The 19,815-nt window shown below is 31.5% G+C and overlaps 1 protein-coding gene across 3 annotated transcripts in view; it reads left to right on the top strand.

Moving 5' to 3' along the window:
• The window catches only part of LOC119840011 (synaptotagmin-15-like), a 93,884-nt gene that overhangs the window by 29,757 nt on the left and 44,312 nt on the right, over window positions 1–19,815 (top strand). The window contains exon 1 of one of the 3 annotated variants that reach the window (XM_038366499.1): window positions 4,698–4,773. The exons of the other annotated variants lie outside the window; for them this stretch is intronic. The gene's annotated coding sequence lies outside the window, so the exon portion shown is untranslated. Of the gene's footprint in view, window positions 1–4,697; window positions 4,774–19,815 lie in introns of those variants that run through there. 3 annotated transcript variants of the gene reach the window in all.

Raw genomic sequence — 19,815 nt, 5'->3', positions numbered from 1 at the left:
ATAGCTGGAAATCGTCTGCATACATGTGATAAGGAGAAGTGATGTTATTAGAGATAGAGTTTATAAAGATTGAGAATAGCGCTATTTCCAACTTGTATTTATTGAATTAGTGCTTGATTGTTGAAGCAAGTATATAAATTTAAATAATTTTATGTTTATAGAGAAGTCAAGATGATAAATGAGATAATAAGGAATCGGCTCTTTTGTCAATAACATACGGTAATACAAAGAGATAGAAATTGAGGTGTGTGAAAAATACCTACTCAGAAAAAAGTAAAAGAGAGATTTTCATATTTACGCTACATTTTAAAACCTTTTATCGTTAGCATTTCATTTTTCGGACGCATTGGTAAAACTAATCGTGACTAAATATCTCTGTTAAAACCGGTTTTAGCTGAATTGAATGTTAGTTAAAACTTGTGCTTGTTGTGAAAACGAGTGTTTCTAAAACGAGTCAGTCAAATCATTAGTTTAACAGAATACACATAAATTTAATTACGTGATATCTTATATCGCGAGAAAGATATCTCTGGTATAAATTAATAAATAATATTTAAATGTATCTTGTAATTACTTTTACATTAAGAAATGATTCATTTACTGGGTCTTGCGTTGAATTAAATCTGGCATCCCTTTGAACAAGTTAAATCGATTGCGAGCTTTTAATGAATGGTGCTGAAGCGAAATAAAATTACTCAGCTAAGGTTCGACGGATATATTATACATTTTCAACGCGAGAGCTTTTCAATATTAATAAGACGAAATGATATCACTTCATTTTTAGAAGTCAGAAGCGGTTATATTGGTGAAAAGTTATATGCAAAGGTGTATGCCGCTTACACAAATAAGTAATTAAAATAGAACCATTGCGTTCAATTATAATCATTCATAAAACTACATATCACCATGTTTTTGGATTGGGAATGATTAGAATGTCGGAACCTATAATGAAAACGGTTAAAATTGGGTATATTTTTTTAGAAGTTTATATTATCATAATATCATGCGCTAAAAGCGATTTATGATATGTTCAGATACATGATATGTTCCAGTAGTCAATCCTATCCTTTTTTCTTACTACTGAAGAGCGGGCAACACATTTGCAGAGGTTTTGCTTCTGCGAATGTTCATGGACAGTAATGATCGCTAACCATTAGGCGAACCACCAGCACAATTGCCCGCTGTAACATGACAGTATTTTTTTAGGTGGTTTTAGGGCGCATCATCTGTCTACTTTCTATGAGATGCTTTGTAAGTACTTTGAGTCATAACTGGTTTTAGTATATTTCACGTTTCTTTAAAATACTAAATTGCAAATTATGTGGAACTGATTGAACTGTAATTCTTATGATTCTTACGAGTAACATTTGATCAATAAATAATATATTTTACTATAAATCTGCTCTTTACGTGGACCACATGGCAAATAAAAAAGTAGATACTGTGATACAAGCACTATAGTGCTTGTATCACAGTATCTACTAGTTTATAAACTAGCAATAAAATGCAGCCAATATGAACGCATCGTAAAGTAATATATAATGTATGAAATTTCCAAGAAATAATTATTGCTAGGTAGTTAATAGGTTAAGGTTTAGATAATAATAACATAACCAATGCTATTTTCTTACTTTTTTTTTAGATAAAATCTTTTTTGCATTCTATTTAACTCTACACAAAAATAAAATAAGTAGGAAGGGCAGCTTTTATCACTCACCAGTGACCTCTTCTAGACTGCCGGGGGTAAAATAAATTACTAAAGGAGAAGTTTACGTTAAAAAATATTGGCGGAAATCTTCAACGTAAGAGATAATGTGTATTGGATTCTTGTATTATAAATTTTTGCGCGTAAACACCTGAAGCAATAGCTTTCACAGATTATAAAATTATTTATAGTATTAACCACATATTTTTTTTGTTATATTGCATACATTAACGTTTTTAACAAACAATGAATATGAATTTTCTTTCTAAAAGTAATTAAAGTATTCTTAAGATCGTTGATGGATCGAATTAAGAAATAAAAAACAACACTCGTCGCCTTCGCCATTCACGAACAATGAGAAATTTAAAAAGTTTCTAAACTTCTTTGTTACAAATAAAAATTAAACATTTCCCCTATAAATTAAACGTAGATACATATTTAATACGTGGTGCTATAATGGGTAAAAACTATATAAAACTGTTCAACTACAATATGCTTCGACGACAGCGTTGTCTTTAACGATCAAAGTTGGCAGCCATTTTCCTGCTCGAACAAATAAAACTCGACAAAAAACTTTAATTTAGTGCATTATTTTTAAAAACACTTTAAAAACACACACTAAATTAAAGTTGTACTATCTTAACTGCAGTGTAAGAAATAAAATGAAACATGGTTAAATGGAATCTGATGTACATGAATTGGTGTAGCTCCAGACCTTTCTATATAAGAAGTATGTAGTATACTCATTATGTCACGATGATAATGACCAATAATTATATTCTCTTGGCTAAGTCGTAGGTCAATTATAATAGTAGACACGAGGTTGTAATCTACTAAACAATCGAAGGTGCATTAATCTATTGAATATTGTATCAATATTATCATGGGATTAAACTGAATTAGGTGCCTAATTTGAAAGGACGATACGCCATCGACATTATTCAAATTCTTATAATTCTAAAGTCTTAAAAGCTTGTTGAATAATGAAGTGGAATAAATGCACGTTTCACGTTCATTTATTAGTCGATATAAGTTCATTTCAGAATAGATATAAAACGTGCCGAGACCCCACCCTTAAATAAATAATAAGAAGTCATACGTTTTTGACTTCTCCGCAGAATTTGACGTAAGTCTTATTTTAGGATTTCAGCATAGACTACAAAAAGGTCATAATATACATCTTGAGGTAAAATGTATGTGCGAACTTCCTCAATAATAAAATGAGATTAGAGATAAAGCTGGTTGGTACCTTCGAAAACTTTTCACACGAGGTAATTTTTGAATAAAAGTATGACTCACAAGAGACTTTGCTGAATTTTCTCACTATTATCTAGAATGTGTCGAGTTTCACGAGACTCTTGGGGATACAGCTTACAACTGGAGTGGTAAGTATACGAAACATTCAGAGAAACTTTCTTGCGGTTTAAACCTTGACTTTCGTGGAACTTATTTCTACATTACCGTCACGTTTGAGTTATATAATTAGTTAAGCCGCCAATTCCCCTGGACAAGGCGATGTAGCAAGATATTCCTAGTAATTTCTGCGTAAAATAAATATTATCAATATACTTATTTGATACATTTATGGCGGTGCTCCTGTATTTGATACTGGGCGTGGTCGTAGTGGTTACTTGTACCAAAAATAACAACATTATCATACTTGGAAGAAAAAAAACCCATATTTATTATATTAAAATCAAATACATAAAGAAATGTATGCCAATATGTTTAATAGACTTAAATGTTATTGTAGAAACTGTGATGAACCGACGACGTATTTCTACTATAAGGTTGCCCCCTATAGATTCACTTAGATGCTTTCAAAATAAAAGTCCAAATTTAACGCAGTTGTTTGAGTTTTTATTAAATCAATCTCATAGAAAAACACAAAATCAGGATTATGAGGAGAACATTTTCTAGTGACGCGGCTATCTTAATATTGGTCGTTTACCCTTCTTTTTAAAAAGGAAACAAATACCTATGTAAATGAGGAAGGAAATCCAAACTAGGTCAAGGCTCGTCCTAAAGAGACGAATTATGCGGGAATTTTATGGCAGTAAAAGTGACATCACACAGACCCTAAAAAGTCAATTATAAGTTGGAGGCCTAAACTTTCGTGTTTGTCATGGTATTTAGAAGAGGATCAAATAAGCGATAGCTATCGAGGATTATCCAAGCAATTAAAGATTCTGCTCCATTGCCACAGCCTTCTCAATTAATTAATTTTCAGTTCTGTTTATCACGTCTTTTTGTGATGATTGATGATTGAGTTATAAGAAAGGTAGGACCGTTTCCTTTTCCTCATCCTTGCCAGTCCATTCCTTACTTCCAGTCGTCAATTCTTTCTTTATTCCTTACCTTTCAAGCGGGCAGCGCGATTGCAGAGACAATAGTGCCTCTGTGAGAGTTCATGGGCGGTGGTGATGGCTTACCAACAGGAGAATCGCCAGCTCAGATGCCGGCTATGACAAAAAAGGAATAATAATAATTATCAATTAAGATGTCCTACAGTAATAAATTTAAAATACTACATTACAGGTTTTACGCATAACTTACAAATTCCATTTTATAATATAAACATTTTAAAAGTCAAATATTACAGTATAGCAAAACAGTTATTTTACATTCAACTTTGTTTAATTTGAATTTATAAACAAAATTAATTGTCTTACACCTGAATACCTACGATGTAACCAATTGATATAAGCGTGACGTCACGATGAAACAGACGAGCCACGTATTTTCTGGTCACATCATTCATCATTCCGTTCACGTTTCCAAAAATTCGACGCAACAGATGAAGATCAGTAATGTAAATACATACACAGCTACTTCCCAACCACAAGCTTTCGGAGATATGGAAAATGTGCTAACAAGATGAAAGTTGTCGTTGTCGGTACGTGCACTAACTTTATTTTGTGGCCTACACATGCGCAGTTGGACAGAATAGGAAGTTTCATATTCGCTTTCACAGTGTCCTACTAGAGTCCTCGGGGTTCGTGCGTTTTCCTGCGAGGAAAATCGTCGCTCGGAATTTTCACCCAAGTATTAACAACGGAGTGTTTTATGTAAGCATAAGTAGTTAGCATGTCGATGTGCCCTTAGAAAGAATCCCTACAAAAATAAGTGTGCAACATTTTTTTTCCCTGGAGGTAAGCAATAACTGGATAGCCAATGTTTCTATAGTTAAACTTACCTGTGCATGACAATTGAGTGGTTTGTGGTCCCATTACATTGTTTAGTAACTTCTGAAACAAACATAGATTTATTGTGATAATATTTTCTCATTAGGAGTATAATTGTTGTCTTAGAAAACTTGATGTTATCTGAATGGCCTTGCAATTGATAAATGTTCGCTTTCTGTTCAAAGGCCGAAGCTGAATACAAGGGTGAATTTAGCGAAAAGCTGTTCCGAGATATTTAAAAAAAGAACAAATTTTGTTACCGTCTCAATCAGTTTTACTTTTTGATTTAATTTAAACCGTGTCGTTATTTATAGGTAGTCATGTTTAAAAATAAATTAAAATTAAATAAAATGTGCCGCTGATCCTATTTTTGTTTTGCTATGATCATTTAAGAGCGATTTTTAACCAATTTTGTTGCCATATTAAAAATTTCTCAAATAACGTATGCAGAAACTAAATTTGTAAAAGAAGATACCGAATGGAATTGAATGAACTTTGCTAATAGTATAGCCAAATTACGTTCTATATTTCAAAGGAAAAAAAACATGAAACGTATTACACACTGAATATATGAAAAAGAGCACATTATGTTTGCGTGCCGAAGGATCGGCTTCACGCAATTGCCGGGAATGCTTCAATTAGATGGAAGAAACGTGTATAGAATGCGGCCCTTATCTAAATCCGATGATCATTTTACCTTTGGTATGAATTATAAGCAAAACATGGCGTTCCAATGAAAATATTAATAACGCTTGTTTAGTTTTATCTATGTAAGTGTTATCTTTTAATATTAAATCACTGCAATCATCGTGTATTATGTAGAATGAAGGCTAGAAAGTAAATAAATTAGGTATATTGATTTCGTAATATTGTTCATCAAGTGAAGACGGTTCTAAAAGACAATGAAGTTGTATGAATTGTTCTATAGGCATTGCGAAAATAAAAAAAGATCGGAATAAGAGATATAAGACCGCTTATTATATAGTTATTTTATGAATATACATACAAAATATGGTGCAATCTGATGATATAGGTCAAATCAACAGTAAATGCTACTACAACAACCGTCACATAAAATAAAGAAATTAAAAATTACTTGTAAATAAAAACAGATTATTTTTCCTATAGCACATTTTGTAGAAAACATTTTTTAGAAGGAATTGATGGACATACCTACACTGGAGCATTTTCTACAGCATTTCTAAGTAAGGTAAACAATCTTATGAATAATATCGAACTTCATGTCCTTAGAGCGGTTTGATATAAACTTTGATCAAAAATACCAAATAGAAAACCGTATAATATCGGTATATTTTTTCACAACCAACGTAGAAATGTGTAGAAAAAAATTCCACTTAGAAACATCGATGATAGCCAGTGACAAATTATAAATCGTCAAAATATCATCTAATAGTTACAATAATTCGTCACAAAAAGCGAGCGTCGATTCAAAATAAAATAAGAGCTCAATCCTTTAGTGCGCTCTTATGACGAAACGATTTCTTGCGCTAACATTTATATATTTTGTCTCATTGTTGACCGAAGGATAAAAATTAAAAGCCCAATGTTCGACCAAATAAATGTTTGATTTATTCACCACCATGAGACTTGGCTACAGCATGCAACTTCTTACGTATTTTCATTTATCAGCTAGGACTATCCAAATATGTTAAAAATATATGTACAACAGGCCACGGCCAAAAATATTTTTGGCAGGATTTAAGTTTTAAAAAATAAATGATTTAAAAAAATAAATAAATGATGTAGAACATCCATATGTTAGGCTCATGCCTAGAAAGTACATAATATAAGTGTAATAAATGACAGTTGAAACTGGATAAACATGTCAATTCTTTTGTATTTTAGGTGAGATTAAGATTAAAGCAAAATTTTACTAACTAACCGTCTACTTCGGTTTCACTCGTTATATGTTTTTTCTCTTCTTTCTAAAAAGTGAAAAACATAACAGCGTATCAGAAAATTGATTTTGAAATTATCACTCTTACGTGTAAAATAATTCAACACGATGTTTATCGTTTTAATTAAGGATTGCTATAAAAATGGTTAAATAACAAAATGCAATCAAAGATTTTATAAAATGCTATTTGTTCGGTTCACAAAGGAATCAGAATAATTAAATAAATAAATGTATATATATAATAAATGTATAATTTAAACGTTAATTAAGAGTAAGGGGCAGATTGAAGTATCAATAACTGTTTTAATTTTTTTTTATGGACATAATATTATTAGTCATAAGTGCCCTGTTGTAACCAAACTTTTTTATACAAGTCTCGACCGCGTATCCTTTGGGTACAAGACCTATGCTTTCGCCACTGTAATAAATATGAAAGGTGCGGTAATCATTAGTTATAATACGTTCTTCAAATTGTTCGGTGAAATATTTATTCCAATTGAGAACAAGAACTCACGAAATAATTGAAGAAAAATATTTGGTTTTGATACTCGTTCGAATTTACTCGATTAGGTCCTTGTATGTACTTGAACTAACTTTTGACTTTCAGATATAAATTTCGATTGCGGCAAATATAAAATACTCAATTGAAATAGAATTTGCGTTCTGTGTATAACTTGTCACACTCTCATTAAATAAATACATGAATTTAAAAAGACTATCTAACTCGTAAACTTTAGCAGCTCGTCATTGTATGGTAAAAATGTAATTATTTGATTGTGGACAAGCAATGAATCATTCACACGGCTCCCTACAAATTTGTTATCTCATTCGGAAATTAATGATTGACTTAAATTATTTGGCGTTTGAGTTTGTTATAATTTTTTTATCTGTATGGAGGGAATACTCACTACGCTTAGCGGACGGGCTGGAGAGCGCAGCCCATTTTTCATGAGGGATATCATGCATAACACTGCCGCTCGTTTGCATTAAAAGAACCTTGTAGTCGCCTTTTACGACACTTACAAGTACATATGGAGTGGTGCTATTCTAAAACAGCACCAAATGGCATATAAAATCTATAAAAAGTCAGCACCAAACGGCCCTTGGTACCTGGTGGCCATGCTTTTCACGCTTTTCACGCATTCCTAGCTGCTGAATCCTCTGGACTCTGGTTGGTGTTTGATCGCTTTAAATTTCTATGGGGGAAACCTATCTCCAATAGTCGACATTTTAAAAGTCTGAAACTAGATTATAATATGAAATACAATCGCTAATAACGCTATCGATTATACCATATAATGTGAAAATATCAGAAAAAATTCTGCGAGAAACTTCAGTGTTCGGCTTTCTGCGAGCTCAAATTTCCGGTATTTTTCTACATTCTACAGTGCATTGCATGATGTATTTGCGAGCAAACGATATTCTGATGCGTATTTGAGTTGCAATTTGCGACCAAGCCTTGGGACTGAGTGATGTGCAGACTTGCAGGGCAAACATCGGCTATTGGGTCTGTTTATTAAGTTTTATCTGCAGATTTTCGAGTGGATGATGAATATATAAATATAATAGAGGAATAAAAACATAAACACATTTAGTTGCAAAGTCTTTGATACATGTACCTTTTACCCACTGCAGTAGGGGATAACATGAATTCCGTGGAGTCTGGGGTATGTTTTAAATGAATCGATGAGAACATATCACTATGTAAAAAAAGACAATCTTAAAGTATGTAATCATGTGAAGGTATTTACAATTTACCGAGTTTTATCGACACAGCGTAAAATAAAAACGACGGCATACTCACGGATATTCGCTTCCGACTTCTATACTTACGTTTTGCTTTATAATCTTCACTCCTCATCAGAAAACCGATCGCAGTGTGTTAATGGTTTTTGCTTAGAATTATGTATTACTTTTTTCTTCAATTTCCCGTGTTTATAAGCGATCTTAGAGATATATTGTTAGCCTTATTAGCCTTGCGAATAATTATTTCTACAAATACTAATGAAGACTTAAATTATAAAAGATAGGTACTATTTATAATTTATTATACTACTTTGGCACTTTATAATCCTTGTTTAAAATTTATTCGTCCAATAAATAAATAACACCCCAATATTTAATTGTAACCTCTACTATATAAAATTTCAAAAGACGTGTATTCCAAACATGTGTCCTAAACATTCTAAACATGGGTTCTAACCCAAGCTTAGAACACTGTTTTGAAATGGTTGTTTAAAATCATATTTAGCATAATCCAGCCCTTGAAGTATTGCATGAATTTAATTTGTATGGTGCATTTCTTTTCAACCTGTACCTAAATAATATTAGACACAAAAGCATTGTTAAGATTTCATTTTGAACCGTCATACCCTCAACTGTACCGCCTGGTTAATCCACTTAACGACCTTTAAATCTTAAATTATTCCCTCAACTTAATAGAAAATTTCTTCTGTAAACTTAAATAATTTTCTTAATTGAAATAGCAAAGTGTGTTCAGAAGTTTCAACGTTAGTGAAAGAAATGAGTTCACATTGTTTATAAGTGAGATTATATGAGATTGTTTCAGAACGTCTTTTGTAGTTCAGCCACGTTAGTTTCAACTACGAGGTTTATATTTACTGACCTTTAGTATTACATTGTATGTAGGGATTAAGTTTAAAACTCTAAAGAAGAATGTTTTTAATTTGCGATATGAAATAATCTTAATAAATGACGTGAAATAATACTGTGACCGGTTATCTCTTATTTTTGCAAATAATAAAATTATTCACAATGTTTTCGATATATATGTGTCAAATCGGCATATACATTTATCAATAATAATCGATTGTTAAAACGTTGGATACGTTTAAAATTTGCGCAAATCAAAATGACAATGTATGATAATAAAATGGACGAAATTGCATTCATGAAAGAAATGAATAATATCAGTTTTCTTTAACAAAATATTCGTTCTTCTAAACACTTTCTTGAGAAAAACGAAAAATGTGCCTTTCACTAATTGTTTTTTACGGCGAATGTCTTAATTACGTCTACCCTTTTCATTCGTTTGCAAAGAAAAAAAGAAAAAAATACACTTTAAAAATATATCTACATGACTTCTTTGATACCGCCTAGAAATATTGTTGCGAATTAAAAAATATATTATCTATACCAATAATATAGTGCTGATGAGGTTGTTTTTGAATGCGCTAATCTTATGAACTATGAGGACATATGTCAAAAATATCTTTCGCCATTGGAAATTCACGTGATCCCTTAGTGGTAAAGGCGTTTGTCATGGGCGAAGCCGGGCGGACCGATAATTATAGAGTAAAATAACACACGAAACTACTGAATGCTTATTATTCGCTTTTCCATTCACATAATTACAATAGGACTATTTACGTATCCGCGTCACAGTTTGACAAAATACTGCATGTTTCCTCGAATGTAGATTTTGTAACAATATTTGGTTTCCACGAACATTCGTAATCGTGTCATACATCATAATGACGTAATATATTGTTAACATCCTAATAGTAAGTGCTTTGTTTGTCATTATGTAGATTTTATTGAAATTTGGAGATACTGTTATTATAAGCGAGAATTATTACATTTTATAAGACAGAATTTATATATATATATATATATATATAGATATTTTATATTTTAATTTTCAAAAAAAGCGGAGGTTTTCGATTCGATTGTATTTTTTTTTAGTTTGTTACCATAGAACTTTCGACTAGATGTTTTTTTTTTAAGCTATTACTTATTGCCTCGTGTGGTATCTAGTTATTCAGTAATTATAACTGAATTAAAGTTGGAAGAAATTAAAAATAACCCTAATGCCTTTCGTGTTTTTTGGAAATAATATAATATTAATATCTATTTGGAAAGTAATACTATTTATTTAACATTTTTGAATGAATTAATCAAGCGAACATATAAATGATTAGACCTTTTCATTATTAATAATTCAAAATAGATTGCAATGAAACGAATAAGATCACAAGAAATTTAAATGCTCGACGCTATTTTATTTGATTAAACTTTAATTATACCTTTGCTTTTAATCAGCCGACAAATTGATGTTGGAATTTCAGAAGTCTTTCAGGGCTTTTGTTCTTTATTTTACTTTAAAAAATGATCTATTATATTTCACATTTATCATAATATGAGCTTCACATTTGTCATATTTTATGAGTGGGAAGCGAGTAGATAGTCGTGTCATATGATTGTAGGGCGTTACGATGTAAGGTGAAATATGACTCAGGAAGACATTTTCCACTACAGCCTTTATAGCTTTTATAGTCCATGTAATATTAAACAATTTGTATCAAATTTTCACAGTAAATAAGACGTATTTATTTAAAAATATAAATGAATAATCTTACGAGCATCGATTGAAAATATATTGGTCTCGATAAAAATGTAAACATGTAATTAAATGTAATAAAAATGTAAACTCAGTAATCGAATTTCTTTTATTATTTCGGTTTCATGTGTCTTAGGGGCACCACATGCCATCTATTGAGACAATTAACAAACATCACAATCCAAATGAAACATTATTTCAATGATCACAATGTTTTATCTATCAATGGAGGGATCCATGGATGATGAAACATATTTTCACTTTCATATATATGGTCATTGATTTAAAATAAGAATTCAGTAAATTTAACTTGGCTAGTATTTGAAATGCTGTTGCATAAGGTCGGTTAATTTGAGAACTTTCATGGCCGCAGTATAGACACGTCGTCTATTAGCTTCGATGTTCCGGCACGAGCAAATTTGAAATAGGTAGCTACATATGTGAACTCTGGAAGCATCGACATTTACGGTATCTATTATTTGTGCTCAAACTAATTTACTCGTCCACCCATCTAAAATACACAGGGATGTGTATTACATTCAAACATCAGAAGTTAATTAAGATGTATCATCATTTAGCTTTTAGATGCAAAGGAGTATTTATACATTTCCATATATTTTCTGCAACAGAGTTGTATGTTGTATGTAGAAGATATTCTTCAATCAGAAATTTCCTTTAATCGATATTGCTGGAGCTAAGAATAAAAGCTGAAGTTAAACGATGATTTATTTTTAGTTTCAGTTTCATCACGATATTCGATGGCTTAGTAAACGGTTTATATTATAAACCTTTTATTTAGAAGCCAAATAATTTGTTATTTTGTCACGTACAAGTTGAAAAATCGGACCAAAATTATTACGACGCGTAGTTATTTATAGAAACACTAAGGTTTTCACTTAGTTTTTTCTATTTAGTAACACGGACAGAAATTAAATTATTAAATTATTTATATGTTCTTTATTAAACACTTTATTGCAGCAGCCCTGCAATCTAGCCGGTGCAGTTTTGTATCAAACAAACATTGATAGATTAGTGAATAAGGTGAAATTTTGTAAAAATTTAAATAAAAGTTATATGAAATCAAATAATTAAACATTCTATTGCTTGTTGGTAAGTAAACTTCGGGAATAATTAGTTAATTGGCGCCGTCCATTCTGATTGAAGATTGAAGATAAAGACAACAATTTTGATTCTTAATTTGTAAGAAGAATTATCTCGATGAAATACTGATTTTCAAGATAGAAACAAACGTATTTTCTAGTCGCTTATTTAAATGCAAGTATGCGTTTTGCTCATTACCATAGCGTATGTTATTTATCTATTAATTCCACCCTCTCCAAGTTATGAGTTACAACACATCCTTTGAATACAAATGCTGAATACCTGAACACGAAAACATTCTCTTAAAATATAATTACGTAGATATATCATCGCCTATCTATTAGTGAGAATCAAATGAAAATCCTTTTCGAACTTTCAGTGGTTTGTATACGGAGATATAATCGCGTTTGGATGTTCCTTTGATGAAAGTATTTTGTCAATGTGTGGTTTGCACATACACACGTGAATATACTTCATACGGGTTTATTCGATGGCTTATTACATACGTAAATGTTGTTTATTATTTTGTCTTATAGATATACAGTTATATATTATTATTGAAACGATAATACCTATAATATCAGTTGATATTATAGGTATTATCGTTTCTATCGTTGAATTTTACCTGCCTGTATGCTGATAAATCATTCAGGGGATTCATATAAAGTTACATCGTATCGTATAATAATATATGTTATAGCTATAGCTTGGAATAACAGATTTTTATTTCTCTTACTAATTCAATGTATTTAAAATGTTAATTTATAAATTAATAAACATTTAACACCGAATTATTTACTGATGTGATGTGGTTAATCATTTTTTTGTTTTCTAATGGAAAAAAAGAAGACCCGTGATTAGCTTATTTCACTGAATGCTTCTGTACAGAAATACCACATAGTCTTTTTTAATAAGCTATCGCAATAATTGTACTCAAAATGCCACCCATTGCACTAAGGACACAATCAACTATTGAAATAGGGAATAAATAAACATCCTACTCGAAACGCTCTCTCAAAATGTATGTTTCAAAATCTCTCTACGATAAAGCCCGTTAAGTGGGACACCGGGTAGCTGAAAATCGAAGGCTTTTATCGTTCTGGTTTCAATCTGTTTGACAGGCCGATTCCGATTGATAAGGTGCGTTATGAGCCAGTCAAATTCATGTGAAAATCAATGAAGCTTTCGATTGACGTTTGCTGAATATTTAACCGTTTTCGACGTCGTTCTGGAGATACGTAGAACATGTCAGGAAATTTCTTATTTTGTAAACCTCAATGGGCACAAATGTTACATGTAAACATGGAAACAGAAGATACAGTTTATTTCCCGTCCGTTGAGATCCATTGACCCAACCGTAACTATGTATTATGTTATCATCACATTAACTTGAATGCATGCCGTATATACCTTAGCAAAATTTCCGAAATTTATGACGTACACTAATCATGTCTAGAATAGAGTAGTGAATTTTATTATAGACCAACTGTTACCGATCCGATATCTCCTTTGGTGTAAAAGAGTACATATGTAGATTTAAATGATATAATGACATCAACATCAACGCATTCTTTTTAACTTATGCGTTTATGTTATAAGAATTAACAACATCACATAACGGGATAGTTTCGTAGCTACAATTGCGAGTTTTATAATATTGTTTATTGTAGGTCTATAACTCCAACAAACGTTTAATGGCTTTATAGAGAAGTTACAATAAAATTTTGAGAAAGAATCGTGATGAAACATATTGTAAAATAATATTATTTATTTCAGAAAATACTTTTAAAATTTTCAGACAACAATTCACAAATACTTAGATTTGCACCTTATTAGTAAACGTCGAGTTTGCTCAACATTTGTTCCTGTTTAAATTAATTGCGTTAGAAGGTCACCGGTTGGATCCCTCGGGATTTAGTAGGTTTCATTTTATCCACTAATATTAATTATTTGTGGCATAATTTGAAATTTATGCAAATTTAGATTCTAGTAGACATAGTTACGTATAATCCAAGAATTGTCGTACGTTGCTTGAATCCTTTTTAATTTTGTTTCTTGCCCAGTTTAGCAGTTAAAATGAAATTAAATTTAAAAAGATACTATGAATTAAAAGTTCGACTTATGTTTTTCTCATATTATACAAATTTTTATTGATAATTTTGCTCCTCAGAGTTTCCTGAAATCCGTACTTATAATATGAATGTAAGGTTATTCATGAAATGAGTGTGAATAAAAAATTGAATTGAACTTATCCACTTTATTTGCCATTTTGTTTATATGTAGGCGTACTGCGTTGTAGAAGGCGTGGGATTAGTGACCCCTCACGTAGTTTATATATTCACCTAACTCTTTTTATTGGGCTTTACATGAAACCGCAATAAGAGTGTTGGCGGTTGTCCCCAATGCATTTATAACTACGCTTTTTTGGTCTCATCGATTCGTTAAAAATATATATATATATAACTCTACGTGCGAAGTACACATTTAGATAAAATAATATTGTGAATAAAAGTGTTTTAAATCTCAAAATATTCCCTTTTCTGTTTATTTATATATCACGGAAAATTACCAGTCAGAGACTGGTTTAGATTAGATTGTCTGTGAAGGCCCTATAGACTTGTTTGATAGAATAAAGTTAACAGGTACGGCCGCTTTACCATCAAACAAGGACAAAAGTTCAATATAAAATCTATAAAAAAGAGGACCAGTCAGAACAGGGATGACATGAATTTTGTAGAGGGATAAAAAGGAGACGCGATCAACTTAAGTGTTTTTAGTAATATAGTTGAAAGGTTTTATGTGGGTGACCAAAGCATTTTTGGATATTATAAACTTCATGCACCAAATAAAATTATGATCATGGGTTATGTTTTACAGATGGTCGTCCGGTGAAATGCATTAAAATACTATTTCAAGCCAAGCAATGTTATTTATCAATTAAATCTATATAAATTTACCTCATTCAAAATTCGGGTTCGAATTAATCGATTCAAAAATACTAATTAACTGAGTAATGGAAAATTAAAGTATGGTAATTACATGGAAAACGTCCTCCCATGAGACTGACCTTATGAAAAGCACTGTTAAATACACTGATAGTTGTTTATGACCACATACTACGGCAGTTTTGATGTCTATATAAAAACTATGAAAATTTATCTATTGGTTAAATATGTAAATATTTACAGCTTAGAGAAAAATATTACTTTTTGTCATAATTGCATTTTTATAACACAACAAATACCTGTTGCCCGCAGCTTGGCCCGCGCGGTTTTAATAAATTTTCCGCTGGAGGTTGAATTTATCAAAATCTTGTCTTATCGGATGCCTACGTCATAAATCTATCTGCATGCCAAATTTCAGCCCAATCCGTCTAGTGGTTTGAGCTGTGCGTTGATTAATCACTATGTCAGTTAGTCAGTCAGTCACTTTTGAGTTAGATATATGTATATAATTTCATTTAAAAAACTATAAAAGAAATTCATGAATCGTTTATTCTAAAAAAACTAGCAAGTGATTCTTTAACCCGTTAATCTATTCCTATAATCTTCAATGTTTAAACGAGATGGTACCGATACCCAATTCCTACAGCACAATACGTAAATAAAATTTTATATCTATACCAATAGATTTTATCCAGATGCGACCGGACTCTTATATGAGGACACACTTTCCAACTCTATAATAGAGAATTCTTCGTGATACTTATCAGTTTTCCTTATTTCCTGGAACAAATGACGATACTTTTATCGCAGTTTCCAGACCTCACCTTTATTTAATTAATCCTATCTTTGCTACAAAGCCGGATAAGAAATTGGATATTTAATTACGCAGAAATGTAAGAAAAGTTGTTTATGCGACTTCAATAGATGGATTTTAAGGGCGTTTCGAGGATTTATTTCAATGACATTTTTGTCCATATTCATATCTTTTATGGAAATTTTATGCCTACGATGCTCTCGCCTTTTATGGACGCGGTTCATAAAAATGTCCTCTACGATAATTTCATAAACTGTTAGGGCTTTGTGCTGACATAGTGCTGCAGAGCTTTTTTGGGATGTTCAGGTCTACAGTAAAATATAAAGCAAGTAATATTACATTTTCATCACGTAGGAGGAGAACAAAAACGTTATGATTTTAAATTTTAATCGTCTACCACAGGGTCACAGTATTTTTTTTTTAGTTATAGATTATATTAATGCTGAGTCTTGCGCGACAAATTAAACAGTGGTTGTTTTCTATGTCATTATAATTTTACTAAGGAAGGATAAGGATAAGGATTACCTTAAGACAAAATGTTATTCTGTTATCACTGTCAAAACCGTCAAAATATCTCAAAACACATGCAAAAAAGTTATGTTGAAATTCTCAAAAGTGACTGTACACCAATTAATCATTTACGCTCAACCAGATTTTTGTTAAAAAGAATACGTTGGGTTGGGTTGGGTTGTGGCACCGCTTCTGATCTCTCTATTATCATTCCATACCATTTGCTTTTTTGAAACAGAAAAACCTGTTTCAGTTTACATAACTTTTGTGGATTTGGTATGCTAGAAAATACACTCGAGTTGGTTATTTGTTCGACTCTGTAAAAGGGGTTTGAAAGATTTGTGTAGTGCTGACTTAGAGCACATTTTATCGCGGTCTTATCCTGTGAAGCTTAATAATTATTTATGTTGGCGTGTAAGAATTGTAATCTAAAAATTATAAATTACCTGAAATATTATATTTTATCCGTTATGTCTACTAAAATTTGAAAAGTTATTATGTACTTTAATTAAATTGAAATTTTACACGCTTATTGAAGTGACCTTTTGTAGTTGCAGACCTTTTAAAGTCCTAGACTTAATAATACTCCATCAATTAATCTTCATTTACCGACTTACCAGACTTGATAGATTAAACTACCTTGAAACGTTAGGCTCTCACTTAATTGTTTATCGCTTATCGTAAATATAATATAATAATACTTATCTTAATAGCTTACTAATTTTAACTAACCAATGGTATATTTCACCTAGAGAAATTTCCCATCCGTATGCTTATCTTGATAAATTAAAATAGATAGAAATATAAACTCAATGGTTGCAATCAGAAACGAATACGTAGTATTGAATGCACGAGTATAAAATCGTAAGAATCCAATCATACTGAGTGACGCTAGCTTCAATGATCGAACTGTGTCATGTACCATTGAATTGTAGATAAGCTACCTCCTCTCAGAAATAAGTGTAATTACTTAGAAATCATTCGTACCCAGTAAAGGTTTTGCGCATTACTTTCCGTATTGCGCACTTTTTTAATTAATCAATAGACACTCCATGATTTTGTTTCTTTGACAGCATTATAAAAGATTATATAAGTTTAAAGTGAAAGGGAGAAAAATTATTTTATTACTGTAAAATAACTCGACGAATTCTCACAGTAAAACCGACGTGGCTATTTTATAGATTAACTTTTAACTCAAGTATTTTCCATTCTTTTAAATACTTTTTTCAATACTTTCTAATCAAAAAATAGAATAAAACAAAGTCGCTTTGAAATAACGCAGCAGGTTTTAATAGTTTTTTACAGATAGAATGGAAGAATTCAAGAGGAAGGTTTATATGTATAATAACATCTATTAAATAGTGGAAAAATACTGTTACTGAACTAAGGTTTTATTTGTCGTCTATTTTTTCAACTAATTAATTGATGAGTATTCTACTGCAATGTCAAAACAGCTAGACGAACCACACCCCAACAGAAGACCGGCGTGAAATAGCATACTGCTGTGTTTCGTTTGGTGAGTGGGGAGCCGGAGCCCATATCCTTTTCCTTACCCATCCCACTTCTTTCCTTTATTCCTCTCGTCAATCATTTCTCAATCCTTTTCCAATTTGAAGTAGGCAATCAGTTCATGGGCGGTAGTAGCGCTTACCCTCAAGCAACCCACCAGCTGCAAACGGTGACATAAAAAAGAGTCTTCTGGAAACAGAGCGCAAGAGCAAACAAAACGAAAACTACTCAATTTATGAACTTGATATTTATATGAATAAATTACACACCAATGCAACAAACAAACATGCATACATTTCTATTTACACAATACACGTTCGTCAATCCTTCGACGCAATAAATTTATTGAATTGATCCATAGAGTGCAAGAAAAACGAATTACTATGATCGGTTACTGTTTTGTAAATTATCTGTAACATCCAACCTAAAATGTATGTATAATGAAATTCTGTTATTTAGATTATTTATAATGATATGATATGCAGTGGAAAAGGAAAAATGATATTTAAACCGGAAGAATTATAATTCACTCGCGAAACACAATATTTCCCCCATACTTTTTTCTTTACTTATGTATAAAAAATACGTCAAAACAATATTTTAATTCACATTCAGTTTAATACATAGCGGCAGTAAATAATAAAATTTAATCGGTTTGCAATGGCTTCCATTGAGTATTGATATTTTAAACGTATTAGTACAAAATAGGTATTAAATAATTATAAACAAAAAATTAAAACGGTGAAGAAAACATCGTGAGGAACACATGTGACATCTGCCAACCCGCACTTGGCCAGTGTGGTGGATTATGACCTAAATCCTCATAGGAGGCCTGTATCCCACCTGTGGGAACATATATAGGCTGATGATGATGATGATGAAACAAAAATTATTTCAAATTCAAATTATTTCTTATACTGCAAACATTATTGAGTATGAAACGTATAAAGCTGTAGTTTATAAATTTCCATTCTGTAGATATTACAGAATCCTGCTTTTTATCGATAAAAAAAAATGGAATTTACCAAGTTTATTTTTCACAATTTTTTATTTCACTAGACTCGCCCGAGCATCCCCCGTGGTATATATATAACCTACAACACTCAGGTATCACGTTCATATCAAATGGAGAAAGAAATTTGGAAATCGGACCAGTTAATAGATAGAGTTCCTGAAATTCCCGCGTTCAAACAAAAAAAAAACAAACAAAATCTTCAGCTATATTAGAATAGGTGCTTGAGCAAGCAAGAATTTTTTTACATTTCTCAGCAATATATCGTACACAAAACCGTAATAAAATTATATTAGGAAGACCTTGATATAGAGAAAGTAAACATGTGTCTTCCATTCGTGAGAAATTCAATACGAAGAAATATAATGTGAGTATCGGTATGAAGAAAATATGAAAACAAGTCTCATTAAATACGAATTTTTTATGAGTTTTTACTATGTTATCTTATGTTTTCCGGTTCCGGCAGTGTAGACGTAAAGACATAGTTTTGTATAGCTCCGTTTTTAGACGTATAAACTGTGAACATACCATTAAATTCTGTGAAATAACATTCGAACTTCGTACATATAGTGCTTAAGTGCATGTGGAAACATAATTGAACTGTAAGCTGTACTACTAGAAATACAATTATTTAGTGTATTCACGGTAAACACTTTAAAGGTTACCCGTCAAATCAATTTAGACCAACTGACAACTTTGACAAGTGTCAACGTCGGCTCAGTGCTACCAACATAACAACTTCACTTATCTGCGTTC

This window comes from Zerene cesonia, chromosome 5 (assembly GCF_012273895.1).
Source record: "Zerene cesonia ecotype Mississippi chromosome 5, Zerene_cesonia_1.1, whole genome shotgun sequence".
Taxonomy (NCBI): Eukaryota; Metazoa; Arthropoda; class Insecta; order Lepidoptera; family Pieridae; genus Zerene; species Zerene cesonia.
The sequence above is the reverse complement of the archived record's forward strand: the minus strand, read 5'-3'. Positions and strand labels throughout refer to the sequence as shown.